Source organism: Anguilla rostrata, chromosome 16 (assembly GCF_018555375.3).
Source record: "Anguilla rostrata isolate EN2019 chromosome 16, ASM1855537v3, whole genome shotgun sequence".
NCBI lineage: Eukaryota > Metazoa > Chordata > Actinopteri > Anguilliformes > Anguillidae > Anguilla > Anguilla rostrata.
In genome coordinates, this window is record NC_057948.1 from 36,634,454 (window position 1) to 36,653,400 (window position 18,947).

General features: G+C 50.8%; 1 long non-coding RNA gene across 1 annotated transcript in view; it reads right to left on the reverse strand.

Moving 5' to 3' along the window:
* Positions 1-742: 742 nt before the first annotated feature.
* The window catches only part of LOC135241515 (uncharacterized), a 41,648-nt gene continuing 23,443 nt past the window's right edge, over positions 743-18,947 (reverse strand). Inside the window, exons 2-3 of the long non-coding RNA XR_010326016.1 lie at positions 3,032-3,126; positions 743-2,636 (exon numbers count right to left, since the gene is read on the reverse strand). This is a non-coding gene — a long non-coding RNA (uncharacterized LOC135241515). The remainder of the gene's footprint in view (positions 2,637-3,031; positions 3,127-18,947) is intronic.

The following is an 18,947-nucleotide window of genomic DNA, read 5'->3' on the forward strand; positions in this document are numbered from 1 at the left end:
AGCCACGCTCGTATTCTGGCTGCATAGCCAGTGGAGAGTAGCACAGGCGCTTAAATGCACTTCCACCCCCATATGCACACACACACACGCATGCACGCACACACCCACACACACACACGCAGACACACACACACACACACACACACACATGCAGACACACACATGCGCGCACACACACACACACACACACACGCATGCACGCACACACCCACACACACGCATGCACGCACACACCCACGCAGAGACACACACACACACACGAATGCACGCACACACCCACACACACGAATGCACGCACACACCCACACACACGCATGCACGCACACACCCACACACACACATGCAGAGACACACACACACACACACACGCAGACACACACACACACATGCAGACACACACACACATGCAGACACACACATGCGCGCGCACACACACACACACACACGTGCTCATATATTCACACAAACAAACAAACAAATAAGAACAGCATGAAAAAGCCTTAAGTTATGAAAGCGATAATCCTTTGACAAATGTGTCTCTGTGATGCTGGATAAACGGCTACGTTTCGTTCCCAATTACAGACAGCTCCGCTCAGCGCTCACACACCAGTGGTTGGGTTCACGGGCCGGCGAGATCGATTTCCGTTTGTCCAACTGGGAACCCCCCAGCGCTCTCTAAGCGAGCCTGCGGTCCAAGCTGTGCTGTGCCCCCCCACCGGGCCCGCCCCCCCCAGGGGACACGCCGCCACTCTGACACACGAGCAGGCATCTGCAGCTAGCAGGAGCCGTCTGGAGGCAGCAGACGCTGAGAGAGGCTCCCACAGGCTGATTCCTCTTCACTTGTAGTGCTGGAAGCACAGCCATGTTTGTACTGCTGGAAGCACAGCCATGTTTGTAGTTCTGGAGGCACAGCCATGTTTGCTCTGTGAAGCGCAGTCAACCCGCCCACTAAATAATTTAGGTGCCCATCCAATATGCTTGACTGCTTTTTGAGTTCTTCAATAAACATACATCTAACTAAAGTATTAGAAAAAATGTTATCTGTTAAACACAACAATGTCTTTTCTGGATAAATTTATTCTCCAAAAGCAGGAGGAGGGGGAGCAGGTATCTGAGGGCAGAACGGGTGAAGGACATGTCCTAATCACGTGGTTGGTCTCGACCCCTATGATAAATCACCCTGCACAGCATTTGTTTTTCTAGATCTATGATGTGTGTCTATTACAACTGTTACACACTGAGCTACGGTTGTGTTACATCTGCTGTGTGTGTTTTGGGCATCTGTGTATGCTGTTGATCTGAGCACCCAGGGAAATGCAGAGTAAATGACACACAGCACCATGTGGCCATGAGCGTTCGAGTGCACTGGAAATCATCGTCAGTTCTAACACGAGCACGGAAGAATCAGGTCAATGTGAGTTCCCGCCCTCTGAACATCTTCAGTGTTACAGTGCTGGACGTGTTCAGGCTCTGTACTGAACTTGGACAAAGGGCGACATTCAGAACTGAAGAATTAGTTGAAAGCAAGAAAAAAGGCTAAATAAGCCAAAACCTGTAGGTAGAAAATGCTTTTAAAATAATCTTGTTATAAACTCTGTGGACATGCGGTATTAATGAAGGCATCTTAAAAATTTATACTAAAGAAGATTTTTTTTTTTTCATATTATCAACCAATTGAACAGATCCCTTCCAAAGAGCACCTTCTATAGATCACTGGATTCATACGCTTTTGGAATTCTTTTTTCTCTCCCCATTTTGAAGAACTGCCGGAAATTGAACTTGGCATGACTTGAAAATATGACTAAGCCCTTTTGTTTGCTAGAAAATGGCACTCGATCTCTCCATTGCAGTCTATGGTGGCTGCAACTTTGGCAAAAGAAGGAAGCAGTTAGAGTACGTCCATTCAGGTATTCGATCAATCAACATCGACATAATCAAGTGCGACTGGACATTACTTTACAAAGAGCCTAGTAACTAAGTTTTGTGTTAAGGAAACGTTACAAAAAAGTTTAGTAGCTACTAGGTCGTAAACTAACTAGTAGCTACTGAGACTGTAGTGTGAGCTTTATGTTCCAGCTTATGGGAGAACGTAGGAAAAGCTGGTGCAACCGCACACAGAACCCAAGGACTCCGCACATTTCTCAACAAACAGAACAAAACCCAAGACTCCCTGTATTTCTGAAGCTGCCCAATGAGGACGAAGGGCACAAAACGAGATCCAATCGGAAAAGAGGGCGGTCAGTATGGATGGGAAGTTATGATCGCCATGCGATTCCACAGCTGAGCAGTGCCTCCCCGGAGAAACTAATCCCTGCGATACCAGCACCCACACCGGGGGGGGGGGGTGTTAAAGCGCACAGATTCCATGTGCGGGGGGGCGGCATTGGCTGCGGGTTCCACATGTCGAATTCCCACATTGCCTAAACGTTGCGTGTTTCACTGCCCCCCCCCAGGAATGACCGAGAGAGAACAAACACTTCCGCTCCTGAAAAAGGCGTTTCCATAAAGCGCTGAGTCACTCTGTCTGTCACAGCGCACGACGCAGAATGAGCCCGGCACTCTCAGCGCTCTCCAGCGTCAGCCAACCACCAGAGGCCTGCACCTTCGTCACAGAGGTCTTCATCACAAGCGCTGACCTGCGGCTCGAAACATTAATCATCAAACGGCTGAATGAAAATATCGCTTTGAAGTATAAACAAGCGTGTGAGCTTTCACTGCCCATTTGCCAGAGGAGCGCTTCACACCGGCGGCGTCTGATCACTGAAACGATGGGGTCTGAGTCAGTCAAGCCCAGGCCCCCGTTTTAATCTGCCTGAATGAAAGAGTCGGGCACGAGCAGGAGGCCAGAACCCGAGGAGCCCCACGGGGAGAGCTGGGAAAACGAGCTCCTCGTTCGCCTTTAACATCTGTCTCCTAACTTAGCATTCCGCTCAGGGTTAGATCCAAACGTACTCCCAGATTCAATTAAAACTTGAATTAAATTTCAATTAAAGTACAGCGATTAGCAAAATTGACCCGCCAAACCACGTACTTGTGATTACACTTGCACTGATTGATTCCAGGCTGACCTTGTCAAACTGTGGCTCGAGTTTGAAGGTCGGCAATCAGCGGCCCGAGCTAGCCAGTCTGCGTGAGAGAAGGAAAAGCCTACTGATTGAATTTATCCGGAGAGTCAAAGTCAAGGACAAATGTAGTTTGAATACAGACCAGAGAGACGGAGAGATGGACAGACAGAGATACAAAGACTGGGAAACAGAGGGACAGAGGGACAGAGAGACAGACATGGGGGGACAGACTGCATCAGAGACAGACAGACAGACAGATATGGAGGGACAGACAGGGGGAGACAGACTGAATCAGAGAGACAGACAGGGGGAGACAGACTGCATCAGGGGGAAAATGGTAAATGAGACCAGCGACATTGCCCCTGCTGAGGAGGAGGAGGAGAGGGAGGAGGAGGAGGAGGAGGAGGAGGAGATGGAGAAGAAGAAGGAGGAGGAGGAGGAGGAGGAGGAGGAGGAGGAGGAGAGGGAGGAGGAGGAGGAGGAGGAGGAGGTGTTAAAGGAGCAGGGACCCTGGTTCAGATCAGATAGCAGACACGCAGCCCTCATCAGCGCTCATTAGCAGTGCTGGGACTCCTGTCAGAGCGTATCTCTGTGACAGAGAGGGGAGAGACTAAATAAGTTAACACTGCGCTCCACCACCGCCACTGTGACACCAAAGCCAACACCACACAACCCGCGGGCGAACTTAAAGAAATAATGCCAACAAAAAAACTAATCAGCAAAAGCAAGGGGTGACAAAGAACAAACAGCTCATTAGTCCCGTCCCATCACCCCCCCCACCCCCCTCCCCCCCGTGGAGGGAACCAGGAGGACGCTCAGGTACAAACAGCGTATGAAAAGGCCACAGATGCTAAGGGTGGTGGGGGGACATTAAATAGAGAAGTGGATGATGAAGGAAAGGCTGTGTGGATTACTTTGCATCATAAGCTGCCATCAGTAAAAACCTCCACCAAACACTAAGAAACTCCCCCCCCACTAAAAGAATGAGCAGCAAGGCATTGCAGGGATTTATAAGACATTCTGAGGAGTATTTCTCATCCTGGAAGATTTATAATAGATTTATATCACCCTTTATATCCCCAGCATCTCTCCTTCTGATTTTGCCTTCACAACACAAACCAAGGGAACAGACTACCTAAAAAAAAAAAAAAAAAAGCCTACTTAATTTAAAAATGACAGGTTCTTCCATCCTTCAAATAAACCACCCACATCCAAGGTTGGTATGGCAATAAAATGGAAGCCATTTGCATTGACCTGTTTGCCAGCATACTTTCCTGGAATAAGTGCATAATGGCAGCCAAATGGTAAGCACCAAACGGGCAATAAATAGGACCAAGGCGAGCGCACAGGAACAGTGAGTCACCGGAGTTTTTCTGGTCTGTGCACATCTGAGTAGTACGTCTTACTGACCCCAGCGTGGGTGAGTCATGCTCTAAGATACACGATATATCTGCAAGAAAGCTGATCTGAAGCTCCATAATTTGTCAACAAAAAAAGCTAAAAATTTAAAGCTCCAATATCTGTCTACAAAAGATTCAAGATTTGAAGCTTCAAGAATTGTCTGCAAGAAAACCATGATTTGAAGCACCAAGGTACTGTATATCTACGAGAAAGCAAAGGTTTGAAGCTCCATGATTTGTCTACAAGGAAGCCAAAATTTGAACCTCAAAGGTTTATGCACAGAGGGCTAAGATTTGAAGATTCCAAGATTTGTGTACGAGAGAGCAAAGAATCTTAAGCAACACCTAGTTACAGTAGGGCTGATTGTTATATTTAACCACATAATTTCCTTTCTTCTGTTCCACATGGTAATTTCCCTTCTTTCGTTTCCCTTCACTGTAATGCAGTGATTATGTGGGTTATCACACCCTACACCAACATGCGAGAGAGAGAGAAAAGATACGTGCACCACAAAGCCTGTTTTCCATGTATTAAAACAGCTATGTGGCTAATGATAAGTTTGTAAAATAGAATGTAAACAAATAAAAAATACAAATCACGGAACCAAAGTCATACGGACAAGCCGAAATAATGACGAGGTTGTAACTCTTGTTGCTGCGATGTAACCGAGCTCAGATTTATAGGACTGGACTGAGTAACTAACCCTCGTCCGGCATGGGGTCAAAGGTCAAACATTACTACAGGAGGCTTAGTGGAGTTCTCCTCATTACACATGCTGAGGTAGTTCCAGGCCATCATTAGGCATCACCTCTGGCTTACATCTAATTCACTGGGCTGACCTTTAGTCATGTTTTAACAGTTATCCCTTTTTCTGGAATCTATATTTGAACAGATCGTGTGAAATACTGATGGATAATTGCTATCAATTTGTGTTTTTGATGTCAGAACTGAGACGAAGTGCATGTTATTTAGGTGGAAACACATTAATTGCATACATATGAATATAGGTTGGCCATTCAGCAGAACTGACTGCCTGACGGTGTGTCTGTAGGGTAGGCCAGTGTTTCAGTAGAGCTGAGGGTGTGTCTGTAGGGTAGGCCAGAGTTTCAGTAGAGCTGAGGGTGTGTCTGTAGGGTAGGCCAGTGTTTCAGTAGAGCTGAGGGTGTGTCTGTAGGGTAGGCCAGTGTTTCAGTAGAGCTGACGGGTGTCTGTAGGTGCAGTTTCGTAAGCTGGGTTGTAGGGTAGCAGTTAGTAGAGCTAGGTGTGTCTGTAGGGTAGGCCAGTCAGTAGAGCTGAGGGTGTGTCTGTAGGGTAGGCCAGTGTTTCAGTAGAGCTGAGGGTGTGTCTGTAGGGTAGGCCAGAGTTTCAGTAGAGCTGAGGGTGTGTCTGTAGGGTAGGCCAGTGTTTCAGTAGAGCTGAGGGTGTGTCTGTAGGGTAGGCCAGAGTTTCAGTAGAGCTGAGGGTGTGTCTGTAGGGTAGGCCAGAGTTTCAGTAGAGCTGAGGGTGTGTCTGTAGGGTAGGCCAGTGTTTCAGTAGAGCTGAGGGTGTGTCTGTAGGGTAGTCCAGTGTTTCAGTAGAGCTGAGGGTGTGTCTGTAGAGTAGGCCAGTGTTTCAGTAGAGCTGCGGGTGTGTCTGTAGGGTAGGCCAGTGTTTCAGAAGAGCAGATTCCCTCAGGGAGTGTCTGTAGGGTCAGTATGTCTGTAAACCCTGTTTTTCAGGCCTGTGTTAGCATGCCTTTTCAGGCTCTCTGGAGGTAAATCTCAGCAACCGAGACGCGGCGATTAGGCATCTGTCCGAGAGACGGGTAAATGCCGCCAGCGTTTTAATATTCAGCTAGCGGGCAGCTAGCCCCCAAACGCCGGCGGGTCCATCAAGGACGCTCCGTTACTGATCGCCCGTTTCAGGGATGCTAAACGACACAGAAGAGCCTCACCTGGGGCGAGATGAGAGAGAGAGAGAGAGAGAGATTACAGCAGCACGTCCCCTTCTGAGAACCTTCCAAGAGGGCCAGCCCCTAGAAGCACGGTGAGGTCCCAAAAGCGTGGGGCCCCAGAAGCACGGTGAGGCCCCAAAAGCGTGGAGCCCCAGAAGCACGGTGAGGCCCCAAAAGCGTGGAGCCCCAGAGGCGAGGGGGGCCCCAGAAGCAGGGGGGGCCCCAGAAGCAGGGGGAGCCCCAGGAGCACGATGGCCCCAGAAGTGCAGGGGCCCACAGACACGCCTGCTAATGGAACAGCTGCACTAGTGGAGCACTGGATTTCAGGGGCCTTCACACCCAGAACGATAAGTACAACCACAACTATACAACGTTACCGCGAACGCAGGCTCAGGAAAACAGAACGCATATGTTCACACTACAGCAGCGACTATAAATTGAGCCAAATGATAACTGTAAAAATAAATGTGGATAAATCGCTCCCAGAGCTATTTTTTCACACGCAGGCAGAATGATAGAGCACCCTCAGCCAATCAAAAGTGAGTAATAAAGTGAAAAATCCATCCGTCGCATCTTTCACTGACAGTTTCATTCTGAAACAGACATCCCACCATCCCACACACACTACTCAGCCACAGCATGCCGTCTGTTTAGAATGACAAACTAACTGAGGAACTTCACCGGAAGAACCCGGCCTTGTTCGCCAAGGGTGATCCCAGAAAAAAGGCCGGAGTCTGGGCAGGCATTGGGAGACACCAGGGTAAAAGTGGAAAGTACCTCCCCTCATCCCCTCACACCCTCTACCCTTCAACCCTTGTTAGCTACTGTAGCTGGCTAGCTAGCTTAATTGCCCCCCAACCCAGGCCCCATAGAGGATGATTGCTGAGTGCAGATGCTAGTTAACCAGCTTCCCTCCCCCCCCCGACAAACAGACAGCATTAACAGTGGAACCCTGTGGAATGATATCGTTATAGGGAGTATTCTTCTGAAACGTCATATCGTTATAGTTGTCGTTATCGTTTACAGTTACAGTGCTGGATGTGAAGCTGCCTTTGTATTGCACTTTGAAGACAGATTTTAAACCTTTTAAAACACTGAACTGTCTTGGTTAATGCTTTTGCAATCTTTTTGTTAGCGGAGATTAATGGTACCATTGTTTCTTTTATTTAAAAAATAAAATGTGGAGCAGACGATGTTATGACAGAACTAAGGATGTGTGTGTGTGTGTGTGTGTGTGCACGAGCATGCATGTCCAGCAAAGCCTGGAGCACAGGTACCTATTTAACACAGCTGTGTTTTGCCCACAGATCAAATCCTGTGTGCAATTAAGTACTGAAACTATAACCGCCCGTGTTTCACAGATGCCGCTTTATAGCTCTGAGGCGGTTACCGATGACCCAGAGGAAGCAGGTTATCCTCACAACATCTGGATGTAAATGCACCGCATCCCCTCGCCATGGCGATGGCCTGTGTTCCAGCCCTGAACGGGCGGGGCAACACTGACTGTTCCAAGCCCAGGGACTCTCGGATTAAAGTGCTCGTTCTCCAGGATGGAGCACGCGAGCCCGGCGCCCTCCACCTCTCCGGCCACGGTAACGGACTCTTTAATGTGAGGCAAACCGGAAAAAAAACCCAACCCAAGCACTGTGCCGTGCCCGTACAACCAGTACGTACCAATGTGCTGACGAAAGCAGATAACTACAGGCGAAATCGCAGGTTGTCCCACCCAGTCTCTACACGCAGCTACCTTTAAAAATAAATCACAACATGACGGCATATAGAACAGGTTGTACAGCCGAGTGGATTAATCAACCAAAAAATGCATCGGAGTAAAAACAACATCGTTTATAATAATTTGATGGCATCATATTGAAAAACACAACACTGAACTGAGGGGTCACAGGCAGGACAGAACAGACGTTTCTAAAGCCCCAAAATAACAAAATTATCGCCATTTTTCTCATTGTTCAGCCCTCTTAGTAATAAGGCAAATTCACATCGTCGTTAATGAATTAAACATCAATTCGGTCACCATGACAAAGCTAGCATAACGCAAGCCAGCGTTCCTCCTATGAACTGCCATTCTGCACCATGAGAACACGATGTCGCTCCCTTCGATAATTACTAGGCTAGTTAGCCCGTTAGCAGGGCGTAATGTGCGTAAGTGCCTCGGTGTAATTGCTGAACCCCGTGTGAATCCGCAGATTCCAGCAGGATCTCGTTCCTTCCCTCTCTTTTATTTTTCGTTTGAGCTCGACGTTCGCTCAGCGTAGCCGGCAGGGCCGTTTGGTCGCGGCCGCTGTTCCAGATGTCCCCGCAACGCCTGTGCAGTGTCACCACTGTGTCCCCGCAAGTCACTCTGAATACACGCCGCTTACACATTCACATCGTTTATGTATGCATACGCTTTACTTCCATAAGAACGAATGAATGAGTAAAGGAGGTAAAGCCACGCCTCTGTGGGGAGTCTGCCGCGAGGCCGAGCCGCTGTCGGCGCTGGATTACGCGAATGTTTACCGCCGGAAAACGCCTGTCTTCACAGCACAAACAAGCGGCACGGGGCGCGGGGGGGCGGGGGCGCGGGGAGCGGGCTCTGACGGTTTCTGGCTGCTCCCTGGACCGTATAAATGGGTAAAAGCGCAGTGAAGCCGCACTCGCACCGAGACTCCGGGCGTGCAGCGTAACGGAGATGGAACCGGGCCTGCCAGCTGAAGGTTGCGGGTTCGATTCTGAGCAAGGTCACCGCTGGCTGTACCCTTGAGCAAGGTAATTACACGGAAATGCTTCAGTAAAACTACCCTGCTGTATCAAAACGGATTTTAGTATGTCTAAACTCACTCTGGATAAAAGCCTCAGCTCAATGCTCAAGTTTTACTCCATTTTTATTTACTAATGATGGACCACTTTGCTTAAAATTTATTTATTTAAATGTCCAGTGGCCCAGCACACTTCATATTTTAATAATTGAACCACGATTCTCCCTCTACACAAACGCTGTATGAGACCGTATGAAGAAATACAGACTCACTGCAAAGCCTCACGTGTTCAGACAGGAAAATCGATAATGTCCCTGAGACACCTGTTATTCTACACCAGGCTCTCCACGCCCCGCACACATATTTATGAGAAGCAATAAAACTGAATGTGGCTTCCCTTCCTGCTAATTAAGGATCGGAATATCAACATTTCAAAGGGACGAGATCAGATCTCTGCGCTTTATGGACCCATTACTGTGAAGAAACACCTAAAAAAGACAACTTTTTGAAAATGAAAACAGCTGTCATGCAAAAGCTATGGACAGTATCAGATAGACTGACTCACATAAATAGCAGGAGGATCAAGATCTGACAGAAACGGACACACTTAGATATATGGATAATAGAGTTCAAATCTCAATTAAAAAAAACATAATGAAGTATTGGCCTAGTTCTGAGCTTACTGGACCTTTATGCAAAAACAGAGATATTGCTAAGGACGGACCACTTCTGTACGTGGGGCAAAGACATTGGCACTGGATCGTCTCATGTCCATTGGGTAGTTGGGTAACATCAGTACACCAAATGCGAGCAGGCTTTGTACAGTCATTAATTGTGTCAGTTAAAGAGTGTATCACTTGTTGGATTTTTGCGTATGTCTTGGCTTCAGTTGCAGATTAGAGCTGTGAAGGTTGGAACGCGTTTCATTGGCTGTAAAAACCGAACGCATTCAGGGAAAAGCAGAGCAGCTTTTTGCACCTGCCTGGAGACTCCAGTTTTCCATTCGGAGAAAACAGACAATGTGCTAATTGCATTAGGCACAGATAAACACTTGGAATAATTATTTAATCAGTGGCAATTTCTCCCTCTCGTATTCCCTCCTGTACTCCAGTTTCATTCGCTGTCACCGGCGGAGCAGCCAGGACTGAGGGGACCCAACGTGACCCAACGTGACCCAACGTGACCCAACGTGACCCAACGTGACCCGCCGTGACCCGCCGTGACTCGGGGGACCCACAGTGACTGAGGGGACCCGCCGTGACTCGGGGGACCCGCCGTGACTCGGGGGACCCGCCGTGGCTCGGGGGACCCGCCGTGGCTCGGGGGACCCGCCGTGGCTCGGGGGACCCGCCGTGGCTCGGGGGACCCGCCGTGACTCGGGGGCCCCGCCGTGGCTCGGGGGACCCGCCGTGGCTCAGGGGACCCGCCGTGACTCAGGGGACCCGCCATGGCTCAGGGGACCCGCCATGACTCGGGGGACCCGCCATGACTCGGGGGACCCACAGTGACTGAGGGGACTCACAGTGACTAAGGGGACCCGCCGTGACTCGGGGGACCCACAGTGACTGAGGGGACCCGCCGTGACCCGCCGTGACTCGGGGGACCCGCCGTGACTCAGGGGACCCACAGTGAATGAGGGGACCCGCCGTGACTGAGGGGACCCGCCGTGGCTGGGGGGACCCGCCATGACTCAGGGGACCCACCGTGAATGAGGGGACCCACAGTGAATGAGGGGACCCGCCGTGACTGAGGGGACCCGCCGTGCCCGCGGTCCGCCTCCTTCAGCGGCCCTGATTATGGGTAAACAATCAGCTGCACGGCCTCTCACACTCCGACTTCCCGCTAGCCGCCCGCGACCGCGCTAACGCAGTGCCCGTCCTGCCAGCCTGACACCCGACACCCAACACACAGCCAGAGGGACCCACAGAGCCGCCATTTGGATTACAGAATTACACTCACGTGTGTTTATAAGGGAGGGGGAGGGAGAGACCAAGAGAGAGAGAAAGAGAGACCAAGAGAGAGAGAGAAAGAGAGACCAAGAGAGAGTGCACTTGAAGGGAATCAGATATATGGTGCACACAGCGTGGCCCAGCCATATTGGGTGTAATAATGCCGTACAGACTTGAGTCACGGAGTGGAAAACAGCTCGAGGACAGCTCAGGAAAAGAAACAAGCCGTCAACTGCAGGGAAGTTCTTTACCCGAGTAACAGCAGTAACAGCCCAGGCATGCGTAATCAACAGCGAATATGCAAACTGCAATAAGAGGGTGAAGGTGTTGCTTCACTGCACGCAACACGAGCATCGACTCTTTATTAATCTTCATCAAAACGAGCCAAGCTTGGGAATCCATCAGCTGGTAAATGATTAATGTGAAGACATTACAGCAAAAAAACATAAAGGGCAAGAGAACAAACTGAAACTTATTTCCAATTATGACTATTCATTTATTATCACACACAGCACTAATACTGATCAATATCCCCCCAAGAGGCCCGTGCAAAATCTCAGACCGTTTAAGGTGTTAAATCCAAATATCCTGTGCGATCCGTCACAAACCTACACTGATGGTGGTTCGCACCTTATGTATGTCACACCAATAATAATAATAATAATAATAATAATAATAATAATAATAATGCCAGCTCTTGCTGGTGCTTTCATATTCTGAATGCTCTGCATTCTCTGTTCCAGAGGAATCTGAGTCCCCACAGAGCCTGAGGTTCACGGCTGAGGTTCACGAGATGAAGACAATATGCTGGAACACCACAATCTTTTACTCTCATCTTAACTAAAAACATCAGGTGCGGCTCTGTCCCCAATCCAAGCACCGAACTGTTAGATTCATAGACTGACTTTCCCAACAACAAAAAAAAGAATGGTGGCTATACGCTGCTCAAAAACTTTGTCAAGTAAAATAAGAAAGCTCGATAAGGTCCCAAGACCATTGAGTTCTATAAAGTTCTGTTATAGCCTGGAAACCAGACAAATTTAAATATCTGTTATCAGGACTGTTCTGGAAAATAATCATTGTTAAAAGGCAAAAAGAGAACAGATAATTTCTTTTCACCCCATAATTTCAATGAATAAAAAAAAAAATTAACCTTTGAACCAAAACTGGCAGACACATTCATCAGAGTGAGACATACTGAGAGGCATAGTATTTAGCGTCTGAAGGACTCTCTCTCTCTCTCAGTCTCTCTCCCGCTCCCTCTCTCTCTCTCTCTCTCTCCCTCCCTCTCTCTCTCTCTCTCAGTCCCTCTCCCTCAGCCCGATATGAATTCTGTGTGCGCGTGTGAACACGCCTCCCGGCCGACAGGAGAGCAAGGCCTTAGGCAGTGGGCGGAGTCATTTCTCTCGATGGGTTGTCCATTTGTGGGTGAACCTGTCAATCAGGAAAACCTGTGCAGGTATTCCAGTCATCCACATCAAAGGTAATGATTAATAAACAAATGGGAAAACAAACAATAAACAAACAAAATCCTCTCAATGTTTCCACTGCCACCTGAGCCCACTGTGGCATTTGTGACCAACAGTTACCCAGCTGTAGCATCGAGGCAAAGTTACCCAGTTTTTTGTTTTTTTTCTCCCCTGGATGGAGTTCCACGCAGTACCGTGAAATGGACGCCGTGTATTTGCCTTGTGCCGTCGGGTGCAAACGGTGCCCAGGTAAACACCTGTGTACTGGGCTCCATCAGTCACCCTGCGTGACCTCACCGCGTCTCCCGACCAATGAAAGACCACCGCCTCGGGCATACGCGAATGCGGACGCGGCGCACAATGGCGAACTCCCGCTGTGCTTCCTCTGCGTCAGACTCAGCACACACAATGGAGACGCGGGAAGCCTTGTGTGTGTGAATAACATGACCCGCAGAGATGGTATTTCACACACTGCCACTGTTCATATTGTTATTCATATTCATATCACACAGCGTAGCAGCATCCCTGGAGCACAGAGTCCACTGGACTCCAGATCTCTGCTCTCCCTGCTGTAACAGAGCACGCTCCAGACCCTGGATCCTCGGCCAACGTGACGATCGCCCGCATAGGAAGGAGAGACAGACATTCTTCAGATAGGAAGCTGGTTTTGAATGAAGCTGAATTCTGGGGGGTCATCAAACACACAGGAGACACACAAACACACAGAACTGAGAGGAGGCTTCATCTGATCCATCTGTGCCTCACCCTCACCTCAGAGCAGATTTTAGTGTGCGATACCTTTCTTCTTATTAATTATTTGTTTATTTTTATGCTTTTGGTCGTTTCTGTGATGGGCAAATCTCATGACAATGTATTAGCATTTTTAAAAAAAAGCCATTACTCAACATTAAAACAATGGTCATAAAATGTTTGTCTGAATGATTCATATTGACTGTTACCCCTACCCAAAACACACGCACGCATACATGCACACACACACACACGCACATGCGCGCGCACACACACACACCCTGCATACTGAGAGAAGTTGACCAGAACCACAGGCGTGCAGACTGAGCGTGGTGGTGTGTGAAATGAAGGCAGAGTTATTCCGATCAGGCGCTACGGAAGCCTGTGACAGAGCCAGACGAGAGAGAGGCAGACGCAAACTTCACAACAATCACTCACCCAGCGCCAGGGAAGTGTGCTGTCACAACACCGGAACCGCAGCGTAGGTGTCGGGGCGCTGCTGGGTTGGTCTTATTGTTTCTTTATTTTTTAACTCTCAAGCTGTAAGAGCCAGGGAAGCAGTGTTTACAGAAAATAAAAAATGAGCGAGAGAGAGGTCCCTTTCCCTCTTGACTGAATGTACTGCCACAATTTCTTATTTTTAGTTTCAGTCCCTTTTCATCTTCAGTGACACTGATTAGAAGCAGGATAACGATGCGAGGGAGGACAGGACAGGGGTCGGTCTCCCCCAAAATCCAGGGGGTACGATGAGCAGGCCTATCCCCCTCCTCGTCCAGCACAGTCCAGGCAGCGCTCAATCCTTCACCCCGGCGAGGGGGGGAGGGTGTGGGGGGAGGGCGCTTGAGGGCGTGACCTCAGGCACGGGAGGCGGAGTCGGGTCCAGGGGGGTTGTGGGTCCCGGGGGGTCAGGTCCGGGCTGGGCCAGGGGACGGTGGGGTCCCAGGGACGGCTGCTCAGTCCTCTGGCGAGTGCTCTCCTGGTCGCGGGCAGACAGCCGCGAATATTCTCATTCAAGCCACGCTGCTCCCCAGATCTGTCCCCCCCCCTCACCCCCCCGCCCCCGCCAGAGATCCAGCGCAGGAGAGAAACACGGCGACGCAAAGGGGGGCCGAGGCGAGAACAGAGGCAGATTAGGGAAGGAAAAGGAAAACAGCGGAATATTCCGGAAGCGGAGCTGCCGCGGCGTGTCTCCCTCTCCAGACGCGGCGGTAGCGGTAGCGGTGGCGGTGGCGGTGTCGGCGGGCGGACCGTGGCGGAGCAGCGAGTCAGAGCCTCCCGTTCAAATACACGCCAGCTCTGTTATAGCATTCTGCTGCATCGAGCCGCGTTCTGCCACACTCTCTCTCTCCCTCGCTCCCTCGCTCTCTCTCTCCTTGTATCAGTCTCTCTCTCTTTCTCTCCGTCGCTCGCTCTCTCGCTCTCTCACTCTCTCTCCTTGTATCAGTCTCTCTCTCTCTCTCTGTATACCAGTCAGTCTCTCTCCCTCGCTCTCTCGCTCTCTCTCTCTCCGTCGCTCGCTCTCTCGGTCTCTCTCTCTCCTTGTATCAGTCTCTCTCTCTCCCTGCATACCAGTCAGTCTCTCTCCCTCGCTCTCTCCCTCACTTGCTCTCTCTCTCCGTCGCTTGCTCTATCGCTCTCTCTCTCTCCCTGTATACCAGTCAGTCTCTCTCCCTCGCTCGCTCTCTCTCTTCCTCACTCTCTCTCCCTGTATGAGTCTCTCTCTCAAGCACTGTCTTTATTACTCTCTCTCTCCCTCTTTTCCTCTCTTTCCCCCCCTCTCTCTCTCCCCCTCTTTCTCCCCTCCGTATCTCTCTCTCTCTCTCTCAGTCACACGTCAGGAGGCACAGGGGGAGGTTGGAATACAAATAAGCCGTTTATTTGGCCTCTCTTAAAGACACAATTGTGCTCTTCAATCGCAACACTTTACAAACCCCCCCGCCCCCCTAGAACTCACCCACCCACCCCCCTCCCCAAATTGCCCCCCAGCTACAGTTTCTGTCCCAGCCAGGTCTCCTCTGCCCAGATACAGCACCGCTGAGTCTGCAGTCACCAGCGACGTTCCCCTCCGCCACCCCCCTGTGCCCTCTACTTACAGGCACATTTTGGGATCTCTCTCTCAGGGCGGGGGTGGGGGGGTCTGGGCACATTATGGCTGCTCCATAATGAATATTTAATCTGTGAAATGGATGCGGGCTAAAATAAAAAATAACACAGGAGGGCTCCAAGAGGCTCAGTGATTAAATGGTGCACAAGGCTCGGCTTTTAGACCAATCGCAAGCCTGGTAAACATTTTCTGTTCAAGGGTGAAATGAAAACCATACAAAAAGAAAAACAAAACAAATAAGAGGAGATGTGGCCATCCCATCGTGGGCTTTTCTAATGGAAGGGATTAGGAACTCACTCCTGCAGGAAGCTGCTGCTTAATCACATTAGCGCTGGTGCTAGCACTGGCATCTGAAAGCTGCCGTCGAACACACACGAGTTTGGAAGGGAAAGGAAGGGGGAGAGTCGTTCCCTCAGCTTCTCTCGGCCGAGGCGTTCTTGTTCACCCGTGCGACAAAGCGAGGACGCAGCCGAAAAACAAGCGACGGCAGCCGAAACATCACCGCGATACCTTAAGGCGTGAAAAACGTTTGAGCGCTACAACAACAGAGGCGTGTTTGTTTGTTTGTGTTCGCTTGCCAGTCTGTGAACTGTTTCCCGTGTTTAAAACACGCTCGCGTATGCATGCTGTCTCTGCCTCAATCTTCTCAAATTTCCTCTCCGAAATCACACATGATCAGATTCAAATCCGACAAAAACATTGAACATGCAGTCACGCTTTCTCTCTAGTTACCTGTGACTACCGCAGCCCTAGAAACGAAGAGGCCACAGCTTCCTGTGGGAGAGGGCAATACCTATAACCCACCACAAGGGGGAAGACGAGAGGCCCCTCTTCAGCCCGTGCGAGGAAGCCCAGGCCTGGCTGCGACTGCCGACAGGCCTGGGATGGAGCGGTGAAAAACCCTGGCGGTACCTGGAGGAGTGGGACTGTAACTCTACATTACCGTCCCTCACCAGGGAAAAGCCATTCATTTCACAGTCAGATAAACCTCTGACCCAGCATCTCAAAGTATTTGGGAGAACAGCTGCTGCCAGGTGAGGAGGTATTGATTTATTGCCAAGTTTCACCTGGACCACAACAATAGCATACTGACGGTCTGCTGATAACACTTAAATTGGTAAAAACATTTTAAATGTGCATGCATACACACACGCACATCAGTGTAATGTACCTTTTCCTCCAGTTTTTACTTACTTAAATAAAAGTTCTTCTTTTATTATATGTGGGTCACCCATCGGTGTTGGTGTATTCACCCCAAAAAAACATGCAGTTGCATGTAAGTGAACAGTACTCTGTTAAACACTATTATGCTAGTAATAAGCTGAAGGACATACACTCTGATCGGTCAGAATTCAGTGAGGGACCAAACGAATTTGTGGGGCATATCCTCCCCCCACGCCGCCCCGCCCCCGCCCCCCCCCCCCCGCCCCAATCATGGCAGGGAAGCGTGTTCATCGCACAGCGCAGAGATAGCGCTCATTAAGGCTTTGTTCTGCGTCTGCGTTTTCAGCAGCACGCTTCCAGGCCCGCTCGGCCCCAGCACACCGAGGACAAATTAGCGGCTAAAAATACGGACGGACGGCGCGCTGGCCGCCGCGCGCTAATACAGCACATTCATTACCCACGATGCCGTCTGCTTCATACGCAGCGCGGAAAAACACGCGGCATTAATCAGGCCCGCCGGATTAGGAGTCTCTTCTCTTTTATTTTTTCCCCGAGAACAGCAGCCTTTCAGTCCCGGACTGACAGCCCCCCCGTTTCCATTTCCCATTTACAGGGGAAATCAGCGGGGACGTGGGGGACGGGGAGGGGGGGGGGGGCATCGCTGAGGGCTCTGGGCCGTGTTTCTGTACTTCCCAGCGCTTGTTTCCCGCCAAGACCAGGGGGCTCCCTGAGGGACGCCAGACTCCGCAGAGGAACGCAGTGCGCGGGGTCACAGGGTCGCAGAGCAGGCCGCTTAGGGGGGGGCAGCGAAACGCTGGCCTGGGGCCCCGGGGCTCTCCCTCTCCCCAAACGCCCCCGCGTGTCAAGCAGCGGCCCCACGTTGACCTCTGCTCCGCGTCCAGGCCTTAGTTTACCTGCCCCAGGATCCCGGCCGTGTCCTTCACACCGCACACCTCACACCGCTCACCGCACACCACACACCCACCCACCACACACCCACACACCGCACACTGCACACGCTTCCTCACACTGCACACCTCACACCGCTCACTGCACACCACACACCCACCCACCACACACACCACACACCGCACACACCACACACTGCACACCCACACACCGCACGCCACACACCCACCCACCACACACCCACACACCGCAAACCGCACACCGCACACCGCTACCCACACCACCCACCGCACACACACACGCACACGCCACACACACCGCACACCGCGCACACAGCACACTGCACACAGCACACCGCACACCGCACACCGCACACGCTTCCTCACACAGCGGTACTGCAGGAGATGGCAGGCGTCGCACTACGTGCAGCGCGTGCTGAACGCTCACCGCGGCCCGGTCCTGTGTGCTAATCATACCCTCACATCTCCCTCTTTTCCTCCTCATCACCATTTCTGTAAATTAAAAGTGAAAAAGCTATTTATTTCTTTTACAATTCAATTTTCTTTTTAAAAACAAAAAAAAATGGCGAACTCATGAGCAGTAGCTCACAGTGGGTCGGCCGTTTTATTTACCCAGAGCAGGGGAAGCTGCCCTCGGGCCATGTTCATATCAGCGCTGAGAAACAGCGCTCGCTGCACTCTGAGAGGCTGTGACCGGGACTTCACCCCCAGGACCAGAGGCACACTCAGCATCTGCTCAAATCTGCCGGTAACTCTGAACCGCGCCTTCGCATCGCGGCACGGCAACAGGGGCGCTAAGTCCAGGACTAACGTTCGGTTGCCTAGCAACCGGACAATGCGTTCCCACGGAATTCCGGCCTCAAATCCGCCAGGGACCCCGGGGGGGGGGGGGGGGCAGGGGGGAGCAGGGTGGGGCTTTCTGCGCTGGTCCGAGCGGCGTTCATTAGTCTTCTGCCCGAGAGAGATGAAAAGAGAACTTCACCAACAACAGGCGAAGCAACGCTCAACCTGGCCCCAGCACGGAAAGGTCATTACCGCCAGAGCAACGGCAGCGGCTTCATTCATTAGCCCTCCATGATGAGGCAGGCTCAGAATGCAAATGAGGGACACGGATAGTCGCAGAGCACCGTCCCTGTTTGACCGGGGTCAAATTCATTTTTTTTCAGCAAACCAAATTTCCACTGCCCCCGACAACTAAATTCCCTTCCAATTCCTTTCAGACTACGTGACCTTCTGGGGGGGGGGGGCGGGAACACAACCCACAAACAAAGCACACAAGCGCAGATGATACCCAAAGGGAAAGCCTGTTGAGAAGTAGTGGTCAGACTCCTGGAGACCATGATGCACCCTGGCAAGCTGATTAGGCCAGCAGGAGTGCAGCCACAGGGAAACAGACTGCAAGAGAACAGCCAGAACAGTACAGACCG